Source organism: Anolis carolinensis, chromosome 3, assembly GCF_035594765.1.
Source record: "Anolis carolinensis isolate JA03-04 chromosome 3, rAnoCar3.1.pri, whole genome shotgun sequence".
Lineage (NCBI taxonomy): Eukaryota > Metazoa > Chordata > Lepidosauria > Squamata > Dactyloidae > Anolis > Anolis carolinensis.
This window is the reverse complement of record NC_085843.1, coordinates 88,464,918-88,485,407: the sequence shown is the minus strand read 5'-3', so window position 1 is coordinate 88,485,407 and position 20,490 is coordinate 88,464,918. Positions and strand designations below refer to the sequence as shown.

At 38.6% G+C, this 20,490-nt stretch overlaps 1 non-coding gene across 1 annotated transcript; it reads right to left on the bottom strand.

Moving 5' to 3' along the window:
* Window positions 1–280: 280 nt before the first annotated feature.
* Window positions 281–392, bottom strand: LOC134298135 (U5 spliceosomal RNA). The gene has a single exon (XR_010005088.1). It is a non-coding gene; the product is annotated as a U5 spliceosomal RNA (small nuclear RNA).
* Between the last annotated feature and the right edge of the window lie 20,098 nt (window positions 393–20,490).

The following is a 20,490-nucleotide window of genomic DNA, read 5'->3' as shown; positions in this document are numbered from 1 at the left end:
CAAGGCTGCAATCTGCAGTGCAGCTACTAGACAGGAAGCCACTTCTGAGACTGACCTCTCATAAACATGCATAGGATTGTCCTGATAGTTTTGTACTCATTTACTAATAAAAGTTTATCAAGAATACTAGAGCATTTTTGTACTTGTTTGCTTAGGACAGTAGTGTAAAACTTGTGGCAACCAGGTGATGATGATGATGATGATGAGGATGATAATGATGATGATGATGATGACTTACTTTATTGCTACCCCGCTTTCTCAACCCTGGAGGGGACTCAAGGCGGCTTACAAAACTGCCTCAAAAATTTGAGAAAAACTCATAAATGTTCCTCTTCACAGAAAACTTTAGTAAAAGGTGAAAATGTATACAACCTGAAGAGAAACCAGAGTATTTTGGACTTCAGCTCCCAGAATTCCTGGCTAGGGTTTCTAGGAGTTAAGAGTCTGAGGACCCTTCCACACAGCTGAATAAAATCCTACATTATCAGCTTTGAACTGGAATATATGGCAGTGTGAACTCAGATAACCCAGTTCAAAGCAGATATTGTGGGATTTTCTGTCTTGAAATTCTGGGTTTTATGGCTGTGTGGAAGGGCCATGAAACATCTGGAGGGTGACAAGTTTGATAACTCTGGCTTAGAAGTAAGGCACATATATTTCCCAATAATGCAAACAGATTTTAAAACAAATATCCACAATCCCGGTTAAAAAATTAAATCAGTTAAAAAATTAACTTACACCAGTAAATTCCCCGCCTGTGTCCTCGGCTCTTCCTCCTTCTCCCTTCCTGCAGCGTAGCCAAAACGCTGCGCTGCCAGCCACGCCCCCATTGTTGGAAACGGAGGAGAGAGGCGGCAAATTTACTGGTGTAGTACTTTTCAAACTCATTTATCTATAAAAAAATGTGGCTAAATTTAAATGGGGATTACATAAGATTGTAGTTTTGGGATGTGTCTTTCAGCTGCATATGGTAAATGATTTATCATATACTTGGTCCTTTTTAAAATCCAAAACGTAACCTATTTTCTGGATAGCCCTCGTAGATTGGCATCCTTTCACACCTGTTCCCTCCCCCCACCCTGCAGTCCCCATAACCCTCTAGCCTTCCCCACCCCCCTCCAACAATACAAAGTGCAAATGCAGTTGCAAAGTGCAGAAGGTGCATGAGCAGCATAGGTATAGGGGTCTGAGCTAACTAAAGTGCAAGCAGGCAGTGGTGAACTAATTCAATATGGTGCAATATAGTTTTATAAAGTGCCAAGGCATGACCAATTAAAGATGATAAATTTGGTGAGTTAATCAGGGGGACCAGGCTTCACAGCATGTAATAGTTGTCATAAAAGCATTTAAAGGTTGTTATAGCAGCAATATATAGATAAATGAGTTTGAAAAGTACTACACCAGTAAATTTAACAAGGAGTGAAACTCAGTAAGACAGACTCTCAGTTCAGGTATAACCTTGGTTGTTATAATGTTAAGTCAGGAGAGGGAATCAAGAAGAGAGGACATTCAGAACCGCTGCGGCTTGGGGAAGGCGGGGGGGGGGGAGGCAAAAAGGCTGCAGCCAGAAGACAGACTGTTTGTAAGCTCCTTTGTCTTCTTCCTCCAGATGGCTTTGGAGTTTCCAAAGTCTTTCCTCCCTCCTTAAATCAACTCACCAAATTCTGGGGAAGGCGGGGGGGGGGGGAGGCAAAAGGGCTGCAGCCAGAAGACAGAGTGTTTGTAAGCTCCTTTGCCTTCTTCCTCCAGGTGGTTTTGGAGTTTCCAAATTCAGAGTTGAAATAATTTCATTCAAGAATGATTGGATCTTCCAACAACTAATAATTAGGAGCCATCTTAAACATTGCCATATTCCATTATGAAAGGTAAATTCTTAGAATACCTATTTTGTCTCTGAAATTATTTCAAGTATTTGTGTGTTTACTACAAATTTATGATTTGTGTGATTACACTAAAATGGTAAGAACAACGAAAGCTGAAGAATATTTCATATCTGATCCTCATTTGATGATCAGATATTAAAATTAAAGCATTATTTAAAAAGAATCCCATCAGCAACTGCAAGGGAATTATTCTTGTTGAGGGTGTAATAAATGTAATGAAACCAACTGCGAAGAGGCGATGTGTGAATTTGTGCAAATATGACAGAGAGGAATCCTTTTGATCCCACCACTTGCTAATAGTTGTGAACAGTCTTTCAAATGTGGAGGGAAGATATGTTTGGATTATATATATATCAGGAGGATTTGGAGGGTAAGGAAGGATAACAAAACTGATGAACTTATATGGGTAAATATGGTAACTTATATAGGAAAGTACGGTAACTGCCACCAACGTGAGGTAATGGCTTTCCCTCAGGCTCAGAGTGAAGCAAGGAGACTGATCTTTGTGAATAATAACAAAATTCAAGTTTATTTGTACATAAGCGTATGGTTCCAATACATAAACGTTTCAGGATTTTAAGTTACAATGCCGTCTTATTTGAATGGATATTTCTTAAATAACTTCTCTTCAAGACAGTAAATAAAACTCCCGGTCAACTTATATCCCCAGCCTTTCCCCTGAGTGACCATAAGCTGCCGTCTGCTTGTGACCAAGCCTCTATTTCCTAACTACCTAAAACTGTCCAAGAGCAGCGTCTCTTTTGCTGATTCCCCACAGCTCCTAACTTCCTTAGAAGTCTAACAGCAACTGTTTTTTTTCCAAAAGGCACAGGCTTTAACTGCCAACTAAGCCACGCCCCCTTCTCCTCCAGAGAAAGGTTACGTTGCCATGGCAACCCGCTGAACACAGCTGGCTTCCATGTGAGACCTGTCTTCATCAATACATAACTCCCCTTTTTTTCCTTTTAATAAACAAATAAATCATATCAATAATTCCCATTAACTCATAACATCCTTACACCAACTATCACTGCTATGGCTGGGCATCACATATATGTCAACATACCATCTTAATCAAATACATTCATTGGACTCTAAGGATTCATTTCTAAAAATCACTTTTAGTTACAGAATATAACAGTAGACTCATAACACTGGAGATACTTATGGTCATTTTGAACACTGCTGTATTTGGTCGCAGCTGAAATATTTTGGGTGACCAAGAATGTCACATCCCGTGACTCTCATAGAAATACTATCAGGATAAAACTTGCCGCACTTGTAGACTATATTTACAACTGTACGTCTGTCAAGTTTCAAAATGTTTCGGTCATCCACCGATTTTTATGATTTTTTAGGTTTCTCCAAAAAAATTATTTAAAACAAAACCAAAAAGAAGTACCCCATTGAAGTGCACCACAGTGATAGAAAATGAACAGGGCATAATTCCTGCAAAATTTCAGAAAGATCCAGTCATCCACTGATTTTTAGGATTTTTTTTCCAATTAAGCACATGTGATTAACCTAAATTATTTTCATATCAATGAGACTTAAAAGCAATAAGGATAATTGTAAACAGAAATGCTGGTTCTGTCAAAGGAAGAAGCAGGCAGGTAAGTAGGTTTTGCAGGTCTGACCTGATGGGTGAGCGGGTAGAGGGCTCACTGGCATGTCAGAGTTGAGAGACAGTTTAGGTGGTACTTGTCAGAGTTGAGAGGTACACTCAAACAACACCTCCCTAGTAGCATTTGGAAAATAAAATTTGAATAAGGAAGTGATTTCAAAAGAAATAGAATTCTGAAAAAGCTAGTAGCTAGCTAGCACTGCTAAATTTTAAGAAACAATCAGAAACTTGCAGAAAGAAACTGATCAGAGCTAAAAAGACACACTATCTCTCCAGTGCCACACCACCTACAGAAAATGGTGAGGTCCTTGACTTTCTTTAATGAGTTTTATCTTCAACTGCCATCCTTGATTCTCTCATCTTTCAAATCTTGGCACCCGCTCATTTGCATAGAACCAATCAGGTTGCTCTTATGCAAAATAGATTATCTCCTGGTGCTGCTGCTCCCTGAGAACCACAAAATGGCTGCTCACACGCCAACCCTATAAAGTAGGTCAAGTCCCAAGATCAACAAACATATTTAAAACTCTACATTATAACTAGGCATTTTGTTACAGTGTTCTTCCAGCAGAAGAACATTTTTGTCAAAACTAAAGCTTGTAAGTAATGCTTAACCCACTACAACTAGCACATTTAAATTAGGATTACTGTACATTTAACCATTCCTGTTTTTCTGCCATTTAGTTGTCAAAAGTAACCACTAACTGGTGACTAGAAAGGTCTTCTCACAGCATCTTGAAGAGCTGCTTCCAGTCAAAGTAGACAATACTAGGACAGATAGACAATACTTTAAACCAATCCAAAGCAGAAAGAATTCTGTCGGGGAATACACAGCTTCTGTGAACTTAAAAGTGTTGTTCTTGAAGTTGGGAAGAACTATGAAATACACTGACCTCAAACAGCTGCTGCAGAGACAAGAGGATTTAAAGTCTCTGAGTCACATAATACAGGAACAAAGCTTTTAAGGCATTGAGCAAACAGTGCTATAACACTTAGGAAAATAAATGTTTGGAAAGCTTTTGGAGAATATACCTCCTGGAAACGCCCTTAGAATGTGAGGGTTGGAAAGGATCTGAAGGATAATATAGGTCATAGAAGGATGTTAGGGACAAAATGGAAAAGTCTGGAGGACATGTGAAGTTCAGACATATAATAGAATAGAAAATGCTTTCCCATAGAAATTGTTCTTATCAAAGGGTTCAAAGGCGGAACAACAGCATTAATAAGTGCATGGAAACCTTAAAGTCAAACTACTTTAAGGTATGTAACTTGATAGATTTGCGAATTATTTTTCTAAAGGGAGAATGCTCAGCAGACTTCCAAAAAATTGCTTCTAAGTTCCCTAGTGAATCAACACTACAAGAAATATTTAAAGGTTCACTGGAGAAAGCTAACCCCACCAATGAAAGGCCATGATTCCTTTTTGTCTCTCTAACTCCAAGGACATTTACAATGTTACTGAGTCCATTAATGTCTATGCTAGAAGTTTAGAGTAAGACTAATATACTTAGACAATCAGAAGGTTGGCAGTTCGAGCCACAGGTTGGGGTGACCTCCCGCCATCAGCCCTACCCTTTTGTTTACCTAGCAGTTCAGAAACAGCTATGATAGATAAATAGGTACCGCTTCAGCAGGGAGGTAAAAGATGCCCTTGAAAAACATGCCAGTAATTCTGTCAAGAAGATGTCCATGGACAATAGGCTCCTCAGTGTGGAAAATAGAAAAACAGTACCTCCCCATGGCTGAGTCGAGCACAGTGTCCAAATGCTAGAGATGAAAAAAGTGGGAAGCCTTGCCTCTATATACTGTCTGTCTTTGTTGTTAATTGTATAAAGACAATGAATATTTGTCATGTATGTTTCTGTAATCCACTCTGAGTCCCTTGGGGAGATAGAGCAGAATATAAATAAAGTATATTGTTGTTGTTGTTGTTGTTGTTGTTGTTGTTGTTGTTGCTGTTGTTGTTGTTGTTATTATTATTGACACAAAGACATAGTATGACACAGCAAACGAGATATATATGCTGGATTTCGTATTACAAAATCACAAGTTGAACACTTCCCAAGTGTTTAGGACTGTGTGATGTATTTTCGGATGATGTGTGCATATCCCAATAAGGTTTGCCTTTGACAGATTGTGATTTTGTCATTGTTTATTGTTTCCAAATGCCGGCTGAGATCCTTCGGCACAGCACCCAGTGTGCCGATTACCACCAGGGCCACCTGTACTGGTTTATGCCAGAGCCTTTGAAGTTCAATCTTGAGGTCCTGATAACGGCTGAGTTTTTCCTGTTGTTTTTCATCAATTCGAATGTTACCTGGTATGGCGACGTCAATAATCTAGACTTCTTTTCTTTTCCACAACCGTGAGGTCTGGTGTGTTGTATTCCAAAACTTTGTCAGTCTAAATTCGGAAGTCCCACAGTGTTAGATCCCAGCCAGCTAGGGCACCAAGGCCTGCAGTGTTTTGGGACCTGCACTTTGACATAGTTAATGATGAGGAATTTACTGACATTGCACCCTCCACAGAGGGGCCTTTACAGCTGCAGGCGCCTGAAAATGTTGACGCTGGAGATTTGTTAATTGGAGAGGATTCTTCTAGTCCTCCCTCGCAGATAGAGCCAGATGTGGAAGAAATGCCTGGGAACGGGGTTTTTAATCGTAGAGATTTTGTGACTAGACAAAGAAGTGCAAAACAGGAAATCTGCCACAGCCAGAGACTGGCAAACAGATGGGAAAATGGGTAGCGTTCCCTTGGAAAAGTTTTGGGAGTTTGTACTCCCCAAATTCTGAACAGCCCAGACTCTGTTAAAAGTGTGTTGTTCGGTAGATTCCCTTGCGGTGTCAACGATGCTTTTTGGAGAAAGGTTTCTCCGTTCCTAGTTCCCGTTTCAAGCCAAGTTTCCAGTATCAGTCAGGCCGCGCCATACCGCAACTCTCAAGTAGACCCTGACTTTACTTCAGATGTTATTCCTTCTTCCTGATTCAAGTTTGCCTCACCTTTAACAACTTTATTACCTTGATTGCTATGAAGCATTTCCAGTGGATAGAACTCTGTTTTCTGCCAGCCTTGTTTCCCTGTTTAACTTCATGGACTTTGATTTCTTGGGAGAGCTATCAAGTTCTCATTGTGGATTATAATATCGGACCTTTTCCTTCACACAATTGAAACCTTCATTGACTTTCTGAAAAGAACTATTCTTTACTCAGACTCTATGCCTAATTCCTTTTGGATTTATAATTGTTTTAATAAAGATATAGTGTGTTATATTGGCTCTTGTCTGGTTTTCGAGTGGTCACGCTGCCTTGGGGTGCAACACAAAGTATTTTTGCGTGTTCATTTCCCATTAACTTTGCAGGTTTGTGATCCCACCAGTTCTTTGCTGCTGGGAGGTGGTACTTGTGGCATAAGTTCCAATTAATCTTTTGGGCCACATAGTTGTGCCTGTTTGTAGTCTGTCAGTGCAATTTTCTTATAGCAGCTGAGGATATGATCAATAGTTTTGTCAGCTTCCTTGCAGTCTGCATTTTGGGTCACTGGCTGATTTTTCGATCTTGGCCTTAATTGCATTTGTTCTGATGGCTTGCTCCTGGGCTGCAAGGATCAGGCCTTCTGTCTCCTTCTTCAGGGTCCCATTTGTGAGCCAGAGCCAGGTCTTCTCCTTATCAGCTTTTCCTTCAATTTTGTCAAGGAACTGTCCATGCAATGTTTTGTTGTGCCAGCTGTCAGCTCTAGTTTGTAGTGCAGTTTTCTTGTACTGATTCTTTGTCTGCTGTGCTTTGAGGAGTTTCTGATTTTTGACTTCAAGTTCTTCACTTTCCTTTACATATTCTGCCAAGGCACGTTCTTCTTCTTTGATTGCTTGTTTTACTTGGAAAAGTCCTCTGCCACCAGATCTTCTAGGCAAATATAGCCAGTCAACATCACTGCGAGGATGAAGTGAATGATGAATGGTCATGTGTTTTCTTGTTTTTCTATCCAAATTGTCCAGTTCCACCTGCGTCCAATTTATAATGCCAGCATTATCTTATGACAGGTATGTCCTAGGTGTTTATGGTCTTGATGGTGTTGCCTTCATTGAGCTTGCTTTTGAGAATTTTTCTGACCCTTTGAGTGTATTCTTTGCTGAGCACAGTTTTCACATGTTCATGTTTGATGTTGTCCAGCTGCAGTATACCCAGATATTTATAGGTCTCTGGTTGGTGACACTTTATTGTTTTGCCATTAGGCATATTTATGCCCTCACTTGCAATGATTTTCCCTTCTTCAGTGCCACTGTCAAACATTTTTCCAAACCAAACTACATGCTGATATCAGCGCTAAAATTTGGGCAGTGATAGTCAGAGACTTGATTTCAGTTTCAGTTTTCCCATACAGCTTCAGGCCATCCATGTACATCAGATGTGAAATTTTGTGAGATTTCTTGGACTTTTTTGTAAGATTGTTGACAGAGGAATCATGGCAATAATGAAAAGCACTGGGGACAATGAGTCTCCCTGAAAAATTCCTCTTCTGATGTTGACAAGTCCACAGTTTTCATTTCCAACAAACAGTTCAGTTTTCCAGTGCTCTATCATATCTTCAATAAAATTGCCAACATTTTTACAAATCCCGATGGTGTCCAGGCACTTAATGATCCAGCTGTGTGAGAGTGAGTCAAAGGCCTTTTTGTAGTCAATCCACATTATGTGAAGATTAGTTTTTTGGCTTTTACAGTTCTCTAGAATCATTTTGTCAATTAATAACTGGTCTTTTGTGCCCCTGCTTTTCTGTTTGTTGCCTTTCTGTTCATCTGGCAAGATGTTCTTTTCTTCAAGATAGTCTTGATTTCTGTCAGCTATGATGCCAGTCAGTAGTTTAAACATAGTGGGCAGACACATTATTGGCCTGTAGTTTCCTGGTGCTGCTCCTTTTGCTGGATCCTTTTGTATCAGGTATGTTCTCCCAGTTCACTGATATTTCCTTTTTGCAGCATCTTATTGAATTGTTGGGCCATTTTTCCATGTAGACTAATCAGATATTTGAGCCAAAATCCATGCAGTTGATCACTACCAGCCGATGTCCAGTTCTTGACTTTTTGCACTCGTTTGCTGATCATTTCAGTTTTTATTTCTATCTGTTCCATTTTGTTCTGTGAGAATTTTCCATCAAACTCCTTTATCCACCCAGCGTTTTTGTTGTAGTTCTTATTATTTTCCCAAAATTCTTTCCAAAACTTAGTTGTTGCAATCTTCTCAGACTTTATGATTACTGTGTCTGTTTTTTTGGTTCAGACTCTAGTAGTATCATCTTTGGTCTGATTGAAACAGTTGATTTTGTCTGTAATGGATGATTCTGGTGTCATATCTTTCAATTTTTCTGGCTGTTGCTGTAATTTGTTCTTTAATGATTTCCAAAGCTTCTTTATTTTTTCTGGTGTTCCTGATATACTTCCTGATTATGTATTATTATTTTATTATGACACAGCAAACAAGATAGATATGCTGGATTTCGTATCACAAAATCACAAGTCGAACACTTCCCAAGTGTCTAGGACTGTGTGATGTATTTTCGGATGATGCGTGCAGAACCCAGTAGGGTGGCCTTTTGCAGTTGGCAGATCGTGATTTTGTCAATGTCTATTGTTTCCAAATGCCGGCTGAGATCTTTTGGCACAGCACCCAGTGTGCCCATCACCACCAGGACCACCTGCACTGGTTTCTGCCAGAGTCTTTGAAGTTCAATCTTGAGGTCCTGATAGTGGCTGAGTTTTTCCTGTTGTTTTTCGTCAATGTGACAGTCACCTGGGATGGCAACATCAATGATCCAAACCTTTTTCTTTTCCACAACTGTGATGTCTGGTGTTGGTGTGTTGTGTCCCAGAACTCTGTCAGTCTGGATTCGGAAGTCCCACAGTATCTTTACATGCTCATTTTCCAATACTTTTGCAGATTTGTGATCCCACCAGTTCTTTACTGCTGGGAGGTGGTACTTGAGGCATAAGTTCCAATGAATCATTTGGGCCACATGGTTGTGCCTCTGTTTGTAGTCTGTCTGTGCGATTTTCTTACAGCAGCTGAGGATATGATCAATGGTTTTGTAAGCTTCCTTGAACAGTCTGCATTTTGGGTCATCAGTTGATTTTTCAATCTTGGTCTTGATTGCATCTGATGGCTTGCTCCTGGGCTGCAAGGATCAGGCCTTCTGTCTCCTTCTTCAGGGTCCCATTTGTGAGCCAAAGCCAGGTCTTCCCCTTATCAGCTTTTCCTTCAATTTTGTCAAGGAACTTTCCATGCAATGTTTTGTTGTGCCAGCTGTCAGCTCTAGTTTGTAGTGCAGTTTTCTTGTACTGATTCTTTGTCTGCTGTGTTTTGAGGAGTTTCTGATTTTTTACTTCAATCAAAGCAGGTTCTTCACTTTGCTTTACATATTCTGCAAGGGCATGTTCCTCTTCTTTGACTGCTTGTTTTACTTGTAAGAGTCCTCTGACCCCTGATCCTCTAGGCAGATATAGCCGGTCAACATCACTGCGGGGGTGCAATGAATGATGAATGGTCATGAGTTTTCTTGTTTTTCTGTCCAAATTGTCCAGTTCCACCAGTGTCCAGTTTATGATGCCAGCAGTATATCTTATGACAGGTATGGCCCAGGTGTTTATGGCCTTGATGGTGTTGCCTCCATTGAGCTTGCTTTTGAGAATTTTTCTGACCCTTTGTGTGTATTCTTTGCTGACCACAGTTTTCACATGTTCATGCTTGATGTTGTCCAGCTGTAATATGCCCAGATATTTATAGGCCTCTGGTTGGTGACACTTTATTGTTTGGCCATTAGGCATATTTATGCCCTCACTTTCAATGATTATTCCCTTCTTCAATGCCACTGACGAACATTTGTCCAAACCAAACTCCATGTTGATATCAGTGCTAAAAATTTGGACAGTGTTAGTCAGAGACTGGATTTCAGTTTCCGTTTTCCCATACAGCTTCAGGTCATCCATGTACATCAGATGCGAAATTTTGTGAGGTTTCTTAGATGTTTGATAGCCGAGATTTGTTTTTTGTAAGATTGTTGACGGAGGGATTATTATTATTATTATTATTATTATTATTATTATTATTATTTCTTTAATCACAGATTACAAATTTGGCATTTGGATTTGATTTTTCATTAAAACTATCCTTTATGAAATTAAACATAATTGTTTCACAATGTGGACCATGCATGCTACATTGTTTTCAAACAGTGGATTGTTTTCTGTTTTGAAGCCTGAATCTGAAGTGCAGTCATTGAATGTTTTTGATGGGTTCCAAAGCAGAGGAGTTCTTAATGATGAAACGTCATTTGGAAGCTTTTCTCCAGCAACAGTGGAAATGCCCAGTTAACAAGGATGAGTTTCTAAGAACCATTTTAAAAACGAAAACAGCTTTTAGGATCCTCAAAATGAGATGTATATTAAAGGAATACATTGTTTAGAACAGGGGTCCCCAAACTAAGGCCCGGGGGCCGGATGCGGCCCTCCGAGGTCATTGACCTGGCCCCCGCCCTCAGTTTTATAATATAATATATTGTATATACATATAATATTGATAATGATATTATAATGTAATACAATATAACACTAATAATAATACCATATAATAATATTGATTATATATTCTACCTTACATATAATATTACTAATAATATTACAGTATAGTGGTATAGTTCAACATAGCAATATATAATGCTAATATTGTGCTATGCTAATTATATATATAAAAGAGTGATGGCATCATGGCGACCCACAAAACAACAAAACTAAAGGCCCCCCAACCTCGAAATTTGACAACACAACCCATCATCCACGCCTCTAGGTTGATACAACAAAAAGCAAAGAAAAATAAAGTCCTAATTAGAGGGAGAGGAATAATTGCTTTTATCCAATTGCTGCCAGTTAGAAGGCTAAGCTCCTCCAACTTGGTCTCCTAGCAACCCAATAAAAATAATAATAAACACTAAAAATTTAATACAATAAAATACTATAACAGAAAATAACTAAAAATAATACAAGAAAATAATAAAATGTAATAAATAAAAATATAACTTACAATAAAATTAATAAAAAATGCAAATAAAGTCAAATAAAAATTACACAACAATTTTTAACCAATACCACCACCACTTTGCCACAGCAACGTGTGGCCGGGCACAGCTAGTATAATATATTGTATGTAATAATCTGTAAGCCACTCTGAGTCCCCTTTGGGGTGAGAAGGCTGTGATTCAAATGTAGTAAATAAATGCAGTAAATAAATAAATAAATAAATAAATTTTAGACTTAGGCTCACCCAAAGTGTGAAATGACTTGAAGGCACACAACAACAACAACAACAACAACAACAACAACAACCCTAATTAACTTGACGATCTTATTGGCCAGAAGCAGGACCACACTTCCCATTGAAATCCCGATAAATTTATGTTGGTTAAAATTGTTTTTATTTTTAAATATTGTATTGTTCTTTCATTGTTGTTGTTGTTGTTGTTGTTTTTGCACTACAAATAAGACATATGCAGTGTGCATCGGAATTCGTTTGTATTTTTTTCCAAATGATAATCCGGCCCCTCCACAGTCAGAAGGATTGTGGACCGGCCCTCGGCTTAAAAAGTTTGGGGACCCCTGCTTTAGAATAACCTGGACTTTGCAGAGGAATTTTTTTTAAGTAGGAGGCAGATACTGGAGCATATCCTTCTTCATTAAGAAAAACAAACATAGAGAGAGAATGGCAAAGACAGAAACAAAAAAAAGAGAGAGTGATCAGCTGCAAATCAGTTATTTTGGTACAACAGAGAACAATGATTTAAGTAACCCTAGCTGAACCAGATATAATCCACCCATAAAGCATTGGTAGGGGTAGCTGGCAGAGAAAGCAAACAGGCAAAATAATGAGTTCCTAATTTATCTCTGTCTATATCATCTTATTCTCAATAGACAAAAGAATACTGAGAACAGATGCAGACATTGCTGTATCTTTCAGCAGAATAGCCTGCTGGGAAACCATAGGCAAATCTAACCCAGAAATAAATTTCAACTGCAAGTTGGGTTTTTAAAAACAATTTGAATCAAGGCATAGTTTCTTGAAATGCCTACTGTATCACTTAAAAAATAGGAATTGTTTCAGAAGCTATGAGGAACCCATATACCCCACACATTAGTTTTGTGTCGTGCATCTCTATGGATCTGTACATGAGTCATGTCTAATTATAAAATCCTTGCTCCTGGATAATATCATCTTTTTAAAGAGATACTGTGGGGGGAGTGTATCTTTCTTTCTCAGTGAGCTGGAGTTGAAATTATTATGATTATGATTCCACAACCAACAAAAAATAACCTCACCCTGCCAACATATGTGAGAATTTGGCTTGTTACAATCCCAGCGGAGTGTAACCAAATGTAAAATCCAGAGGGCTGTGCTTACAAATCCTATTTTTGTGGCAGCCAAATGCACTATATTATAATGTGCCTATGCCTTAGTATTTTGCAATTCAAGAAGTTATTCCCTCACAACTCAGCAATGGGATAAAAGGCTAAACTATAGGATAAATGGATGTTATTTCTGATTTAAGCAGAATCATCATGATTTTGACTTATAGAAATAGAGATGTATTCAGTATGTTTTAGTGTTTAAATACTTCTGAAAGTATTGTTTTCTTCTGAAAGCGGCAATTACCTTATCCCAGCTGGCTTCCCTGTTAAAACCTAATTGCCAATTGCCCTTTTCTACTCCAGCCAGTCTGTTCACCCAGAATGACTCAGACAACTGGACTTGAATTTTTCCCTCTGGGCTAAAACTCATTGGAAGGATACAGAGTTGAAAAAAAATGTCTTGGCTGTATATCACTTTAGATTCATAGCTCCCCGATGCAAACAATCTTCAGCTGGCAGGATTGATGCAGCTTCACCTAAAGCCTTCCTTCTGGTCAGAGACTTGCTGACAAGGACATAGCAAAGAAGTCAAGCAATTGCTTCTTCCCCAACGCTTACTGTTTCTGGAGGCCAACTGCTTTCTGTTGACAATCTGGTAAAAAGCACTTAAGGATGCAGAACATTTTCTTTCCATACCCCTGTGGACAAATCTCTCTGTCTCACATTCTCCAATGTTGATCTTTAAAAAACCTCTAGAGCCCTGTCTGTCGTGTTTAGTAAGCAATTTATGGATTTTGGCAACTTCTAATAAAAAAACCCAAACCGAACAGAATTCTAAACTGTTTGCATGGATCAAGGTCAATACCGGCAGCTATTGACAACATGGAAAGGGCTGTGTTTTACTTACTTGCGATGAAAGAGATGAAGAATCTTTTGGAAATAAGAGGTAACAACTTAAAAATAAAGGAAAGTGTCTAAGAGGTATGTAATCTAAGTTCACTGTGGTAGAGAGCCAGCATGGCAGTAGTTTGAATATTGGACTAGGATTTTGCACACCAGGATTTGGTTCCTTATTCAACTGTAGGAATGCACTGGATGAGTCTCAGGCTCTGAGGAAAGAAAAAGCCAACCCCTTCTAAACAATTCTTATCAAGAAAATCCTGTGACAGGTTCTACTTCGGATCCTTGGAAATGACTTCACGGCACACAACAATGCAAAGTTCATGTATTCAGTGCTCATACTGAGGGTTAGTATGGCATAATGGTTTGAGTACTGGCTATGACACTGGAGACCAGGACCCACTTAGCATACCCATTTAGCATAGAAATTCACTAAAAGATCTTGGGCAAATCGCATGCTCTCAAGCAGCATTTACACTGTAGAACTAATTCAGTTTGACAAAACTTTAGCTGTCCTATGACTCAATCCCACTGGTCTAGCCCATCTGTCAAATTTTAAAAAGCAATGCATCCAAAAGTTTCCCTATGTCTGATATATATAATACTAGCTATGCCCAGCCACGCGTTGCTGTGGCATTGTCTGGTGGTGTTGGTGAGAACTTGTTGAGGTAGTGGTGGTATTGAATGTCTGCTGTATGGTTGTCTTTATGTTTAGTATGCATTTGGTTGTTTGTGTACTGTGAAAGTGATGAGGGTAGAGGGGGTCTATGTCCCTGTGTAGTATTGTATAGTATTTATACGTTGTCCATGTGTTGGGAATGCTTGGATTGTGTCCTGCTGCATAGGGTTGGGCTGGATGGCTCTTAGGGGTCTCTCCAAACTCTTGTGCCTGTCCCCTGGGCTGAGTGCGTTGCTAGGAGACCAAGTGGGCGGAGCTTAGCCCTCTAACTGGCAGCAATTGGATAAAAACAATTATTCCTCTCCCTCTAATTCGGACTTTATTTTTCTTTTCTTTTTGTTGTATCAACCTAGAGCCATGGATGTTGAGTTGTGTTGTCAAATTTCGAGGTTGGGGGGCCTGTAGTTTTGTTGTTTTGTCCGCTGCCCTGATGCCATCACTCTTTTATATATATAGATATAAACATTTATTGGGGCTCCACAAGCATTGCGCCACAACAGTTAAAGTAGTGGTAAAGTGCATTAATTCTACAGTCTCTCTAGATTAGGGGTTCTCAAACTTTTTCAGCCACTGAGTCCTTGAGAACCCCTGATCTAGAGACTGTAGAATTAATTCACTTTAACACTACTTTAACTGTTGTGACTCAATGCTATGGAATCCTCTAACCCAGTAGTTCTCAACATGTAAATCCCCGGGTATTTTGGCCTACAACTCTCAGAAATCCCAGCCACTTTACCAGCTTTTACAATTTCTGGGAGTTGAAGGCCAAAACATCTGATGACCCACAAACTGAGAACCACTGTTAACCTGTAGTTTGTTGATGTATCCACACTTTTTGGCAGATAAAGTTAAAGACCTTGTAAACCTACAACACTTGTGATTGTATAGCATTGAGTACCTTCTGTGAAACTCTTGTCCTGGAGCACAACAAACACTTGGAAATTTCCAGGTGATGTGCTGCCTCCCTTGCTACTGTTGGCTGCATGGCTGGACTCATTTTGATTGGCTTGCACACAAAAGAAAGTGTGAGAAAATCTGTTTTTGGCAGCATCTACTTATTGTTTTTCACTGGGAGGAGAAATCACATAGAAGGCATGACCTCTGCCACCATTTCCCATATGTATATTGGCAATGACTGACATTTCGTCTGTGTAACATAGTATCTTACTGATTGGTTTCTTCACATTAGTGTTAAACAGTTGAACTGGCATTATCTACTTTGATTCTCCAAGGCCTTTCAACTTTTGCATTGCAATATGAGTTGATTTTATAGGTGATGCCAAAAATTGCTTTTGATGTTTTTGTATGCAAAACATTTCTGCTCTACTACTGATCTATGACCATTCCCAAAGCTTCTGAAATGGCCTATTTTTTACCATTCTGATTTCATTGGTAAACATTATGGAGGAATAAAATGACTCTTCTTTTCCTTGGACAGCTGTAACTGTCATATTTATGTCAAAACAGATGAATGTCCCACTTATCTTATGTATTATTTTTTGTGAAAGTGAATTTCATTATTGGCAAAATTCTGCCCTACTTCCAACAACTGCAAGTTTAAATTACTCGTTATGTAAATGTGAGTGCAGACAGCTGCCTGTTTATTATTTTGGATTTGTGATGATCTCTAGATCAGTTTGAATCCTATTAGTAAACCCTTCACATCCACAAAACAGGTGGAAAAGTCAGCATGAACATGGTGTATGTTTAGGAAAAATGTAAAGTCATTTGTTAAAGTCATGTTTTTTAACTCATGGGCTTTTTTGGCTGCCTAGAAAAGCACATGGCTTCAGCAGATGCCATATCAAATCAAAAGCATGGCTTTCTGTAATCAGCATATATTTAAAAGTTCTGACTTTTGGCAGAAATGTTACTTAGTAATCAACATGTCATTTTACAGCATAAGCAAACTTTTTCATATGGAGAGTTACATGTGATTTATAAAAAACAATAGGCAGCCAAAAACTTTCTTTGAGAACTCCCAAAGGAACTTTTAAAAAAAATCCCTTGTGGGTGTCTGGACTTGTTTTCTTTTGAACAGCACTTCATGTAGTATCACTTGTTTTTGAAAATCACCTTTTCAGATCTGGTTTATCTTGAAACATGATAGGCTGTTGTTCAAGAAACACAAACTCAACGCCCCCTTGAGTGCATGTAGAATTATTTGTACAATTCTTTGATATTCTAGCCAATATTCTCATTTGACTGTTCAAAAATAACTTCAAGTCTTAGTCACAGATTCAGGTCACATGTATTTTTTTTCTTGTATTAAAGCAGAGTATACTCTTCAATAAATATTTTCAAAGGAAAAGAATAGTGTTACGAAAAATGAGCTCAGCACTTTGTTATTATTTTTCAGAAGTATGTTCCAGTTGTGATTTAATTCTAAAGAAGTAAAATTAACACTGAATAGTATTGAAAAATATGATGATGATGATCATCATCATCATCATCATCATCATTATCCTGTTTTATCTCTCCGAAGGGGACTCAAAGTGGCATGACATAAAAGCATTGGTATTTAAATATCCTCTCCTACATATGGAGAGAAAGAAAGAATCATTATAAAATTCTCCATTTTTTCATGTTTCTGTGTTACTTGAAAATAATCAAATGTATAAAGTCCTTAAGAACTGATTTTATGAAATACATACTCTAACAGTTCATTTCTGTTTGTTCAAAACTAAGTCCAATTGACTTCAGTGGGATTCACACCTGTTTAATCAAAGTAGTAAATAACATTCGAAAACTGATGTATTTCAGAAGAAATCTGTTTGAACTCCTAAATTATTGCATAGTAAAGGTCAAATGTAAGAAACAGCATGGTTATTGTTTCACTTGTTGACATAGACTTCTGGAGAGCAAGGTTCACAAAAGTCTTTAAAAAAGGCAATGGCACATCTCTTCTTAACAGATCTTGCCAACAAAGCCTAGTGATAGGTGCTCGCTAGGGTTGCTTGCCATACATCAGAAATGACTTGAAGGAACACAACAGCTAAGGTCAAAATGTTGCCTTATCTGGATTACAATAGTGTTGATGAATCTCATTATTCTCATTCAATCTATAACTCTTTTATAAATATTGTCTTAACAAGTCACATTTGTTCAGATGGCCCACTTTAGCAGAACTGATCCACTCATTTTTCTGGTATTGTCTAATTAGTAAATTAGTACTTGTTTTGCACAATTAATAACTTGGGGAATGTCTTATTTGGTTTTATTTTGTAAAGCACCATTTATTTTATCATGATAGGTAGAGTCAGAGTAGCCAGATTCAGGAGACCAGTTTTCAAATCTCCGCTCAGCCATTGAAACCATCTGGGTGACCTTGGTCAAGTCAGATTCTCTAAACCCTCTCTGAACAAATCTTGCCAAAAAAAACCTCCTGATAGTTTTCCTCTAGAGCAGGCATGGGCAAACTTTGACTCTCCAGGTGTTTTGGACTTCAATTCCCACAATTCCTAACAGCTGGTAAGGTTTACCCATGCCTGCTCTAGAGCCAGAAATAACATGAAGGCAAACAACAATAATATGTAGATATTCATGCTGAACCAGTTTCAATTATATTTCAGAGAAATAATACATTTTTCATACATATGTTCATTTCTCTTGTTATCACAACTCCAGAATGACTTGATCCAAGGAACTGTCTTTTCAACTATAATAGCTTCTCTAATATGGGTAATGTAAATTTGGAATCATATATCATATTGGGGAGGGGAGACAATGGAACTGCAGACATGGGACAAAGGCAATCAAATACAGACATTTGCTCTTTTTCAAATATAAACAGAATTACCCAACCTTTGGAAACTGCAACAATGGATGATATATCAATCTAAGCTAGTTTGGCAAGGTCTCATAAACAAGACAGTTAAGCACTAGTAATTACTTTCTGGAATGCAACAATGAGACCATTTCCTTGGAACTAAAAGGGAGGGGGGTTGCAAAGAAAATTCTAGTTTGTATTTCAAAATAAGGTTTAGCTTCTTTCAAGATTGTTGGGGATCCAGGATATTATCCTCTACCCTGCCAGAATACCTCTTACAATATTCAGACTCTGGCAAGAGAAAGCTCTCTGCCTAAATGCTTGCTTCCAAGTCATATTTTTTTTATTTGGGACAAACTAGTAGAGTATAACATAGCCATTTTTCCACATAAGGAAGTTTAGAAGTTAACATAGGTGACTTTTGCTGAACATATATTTTAACTATTTAACAAAAAAGAGATTAAAAACTCATATGTAATTGCTAGGCATGCTAACGTCCAGTCGGACATCAGAATAATCAGATTATTCCTCAGAATAATCATTAATCGTAATAAAATCATATCTATTCTGAACGGGGTTCCGAGGTGGTTTGGCAATTCGGATTCAACCTTCCAATTCGAAGCGTTGGAGCACATTTATTTAATGGCCTCGGAAAACCTTCAGATATATGTGAAAGCATTTTTAATTCAACCAAACTTTCTTTGTAGAGAAGAGCAGCCTAGCCTAAGGTTGCCTCCTTCCCCAGTCAGTGCTGAGTCTTGGCAGAAAGAGAAGAGCTTTTTCATCCAGGCTTAATAACAGCTCCATAGAAAGCAACCAAGTCCTGAGTGTTTTCCCTACTGGCTGGGGCTAGCCATGGGCTTAATGGCAGCTCCATAGAAAGCAACCAAGTCCTGAGCATTTTCCCTCCTGGCTGGGGCTAGCCACAGGCGTAATGGCAGCCCCATAGAAAGCAACCAAGTCCTAAGCATTTTCCCTCCTGGCTGGGGCTAGCAGCTGCCAGTTTTGAGACAGTATGGTGTAGTGTAGTGGCTTGAGAGTTGGACTATGATTGTGGCTTGATTCCCCACTCAGCCATGGAAACCCACTGGGTGATCTTGGGCAAGTCACACATTCTCAGCCCCAGAAAACATAATGAAACAGGAAATAATACTTTCAAACCAGGAACAGATTTTTGTAATTATTAATAAAATGTTCTTTTTAATAAAAACTTTGAAAACTTGCCAAAAATCTGGGACTAAGTCAAACGTTCTTAGATTTGGTAAGCTAACAGTGGTAAATGTGTTCTACCACCTGAGTCCCTTCGGGTGAGAAGGGTGGGATATAAATTTTGGAAATGAATTAGGATAGCTCAAAAATGAGGGAGAGAGAAGCCCCTCAAATTTCCCCATTGACAATTTTCTTTTCATGTGCACGAGCATCCGCATTACATATGAAGATTCGGAAGTTTAGAAATGAAGCGCCAGCGCCCCCTACTTTCGAAAAGAGTTTAGAACCATTTTTTCCTGGATCGCACATGCCTAGTAATCATCCTCGTCCCCTACTTGTTTCCATCCCTTTTCCACTATTTTCCCCCTCCCTCTCCCATTCACCTTCCTCCCCCTGGGAGCAATCATAAATTTCCTTTATTGTTCATTTTGTTTGTTAGATTGTAGGAATGGTGCTGTTTAATTTGTTATTTTATTTTGCCCTTACCCTTGTCTATCAGTTTTCCCCATTTCTCTTCCCATTTTCCCCTGGGATATCCATTGGTATATTAATTTTTTCCTATCCATGATGTAATCTTGAAGCATATAGTCTTATAAATATTCACACCATTTTTGTATATCCTGTTTTTTATGTTCTTTCCATCCCAGGGCGATCATGGCTTGGGCCACTACTAACATATTTAGCCGTCTTGCCCCAATCTTTATTGCCACTTTTCCCTTCCAGTTTCAGGGCATTTGCCACTTTTCCCTTCCAGTTTCTAATATTCCTATTGGGAATCTGTCTATTGTATTCAATGGGAGTTTGTTTTGCCATTTTCCAGCATTCTAATGTCAAAGATTGTGGGCCCCACAATCTGCTTTTAACAGTTGGATTTTACAGTGTTTTGTATAGATGCTTGATAGATGTTGTTTCTGTTCATTGGTCAGAGCATTAATAAATTGATTGATTGATAAGTAGATCAGAGTAGGGGAGGGTTGATCATTATTAGAATCAAAGCAAATTGGGGAGGTGGATGTTCCACACTTTTCCCTATGTTCTAAA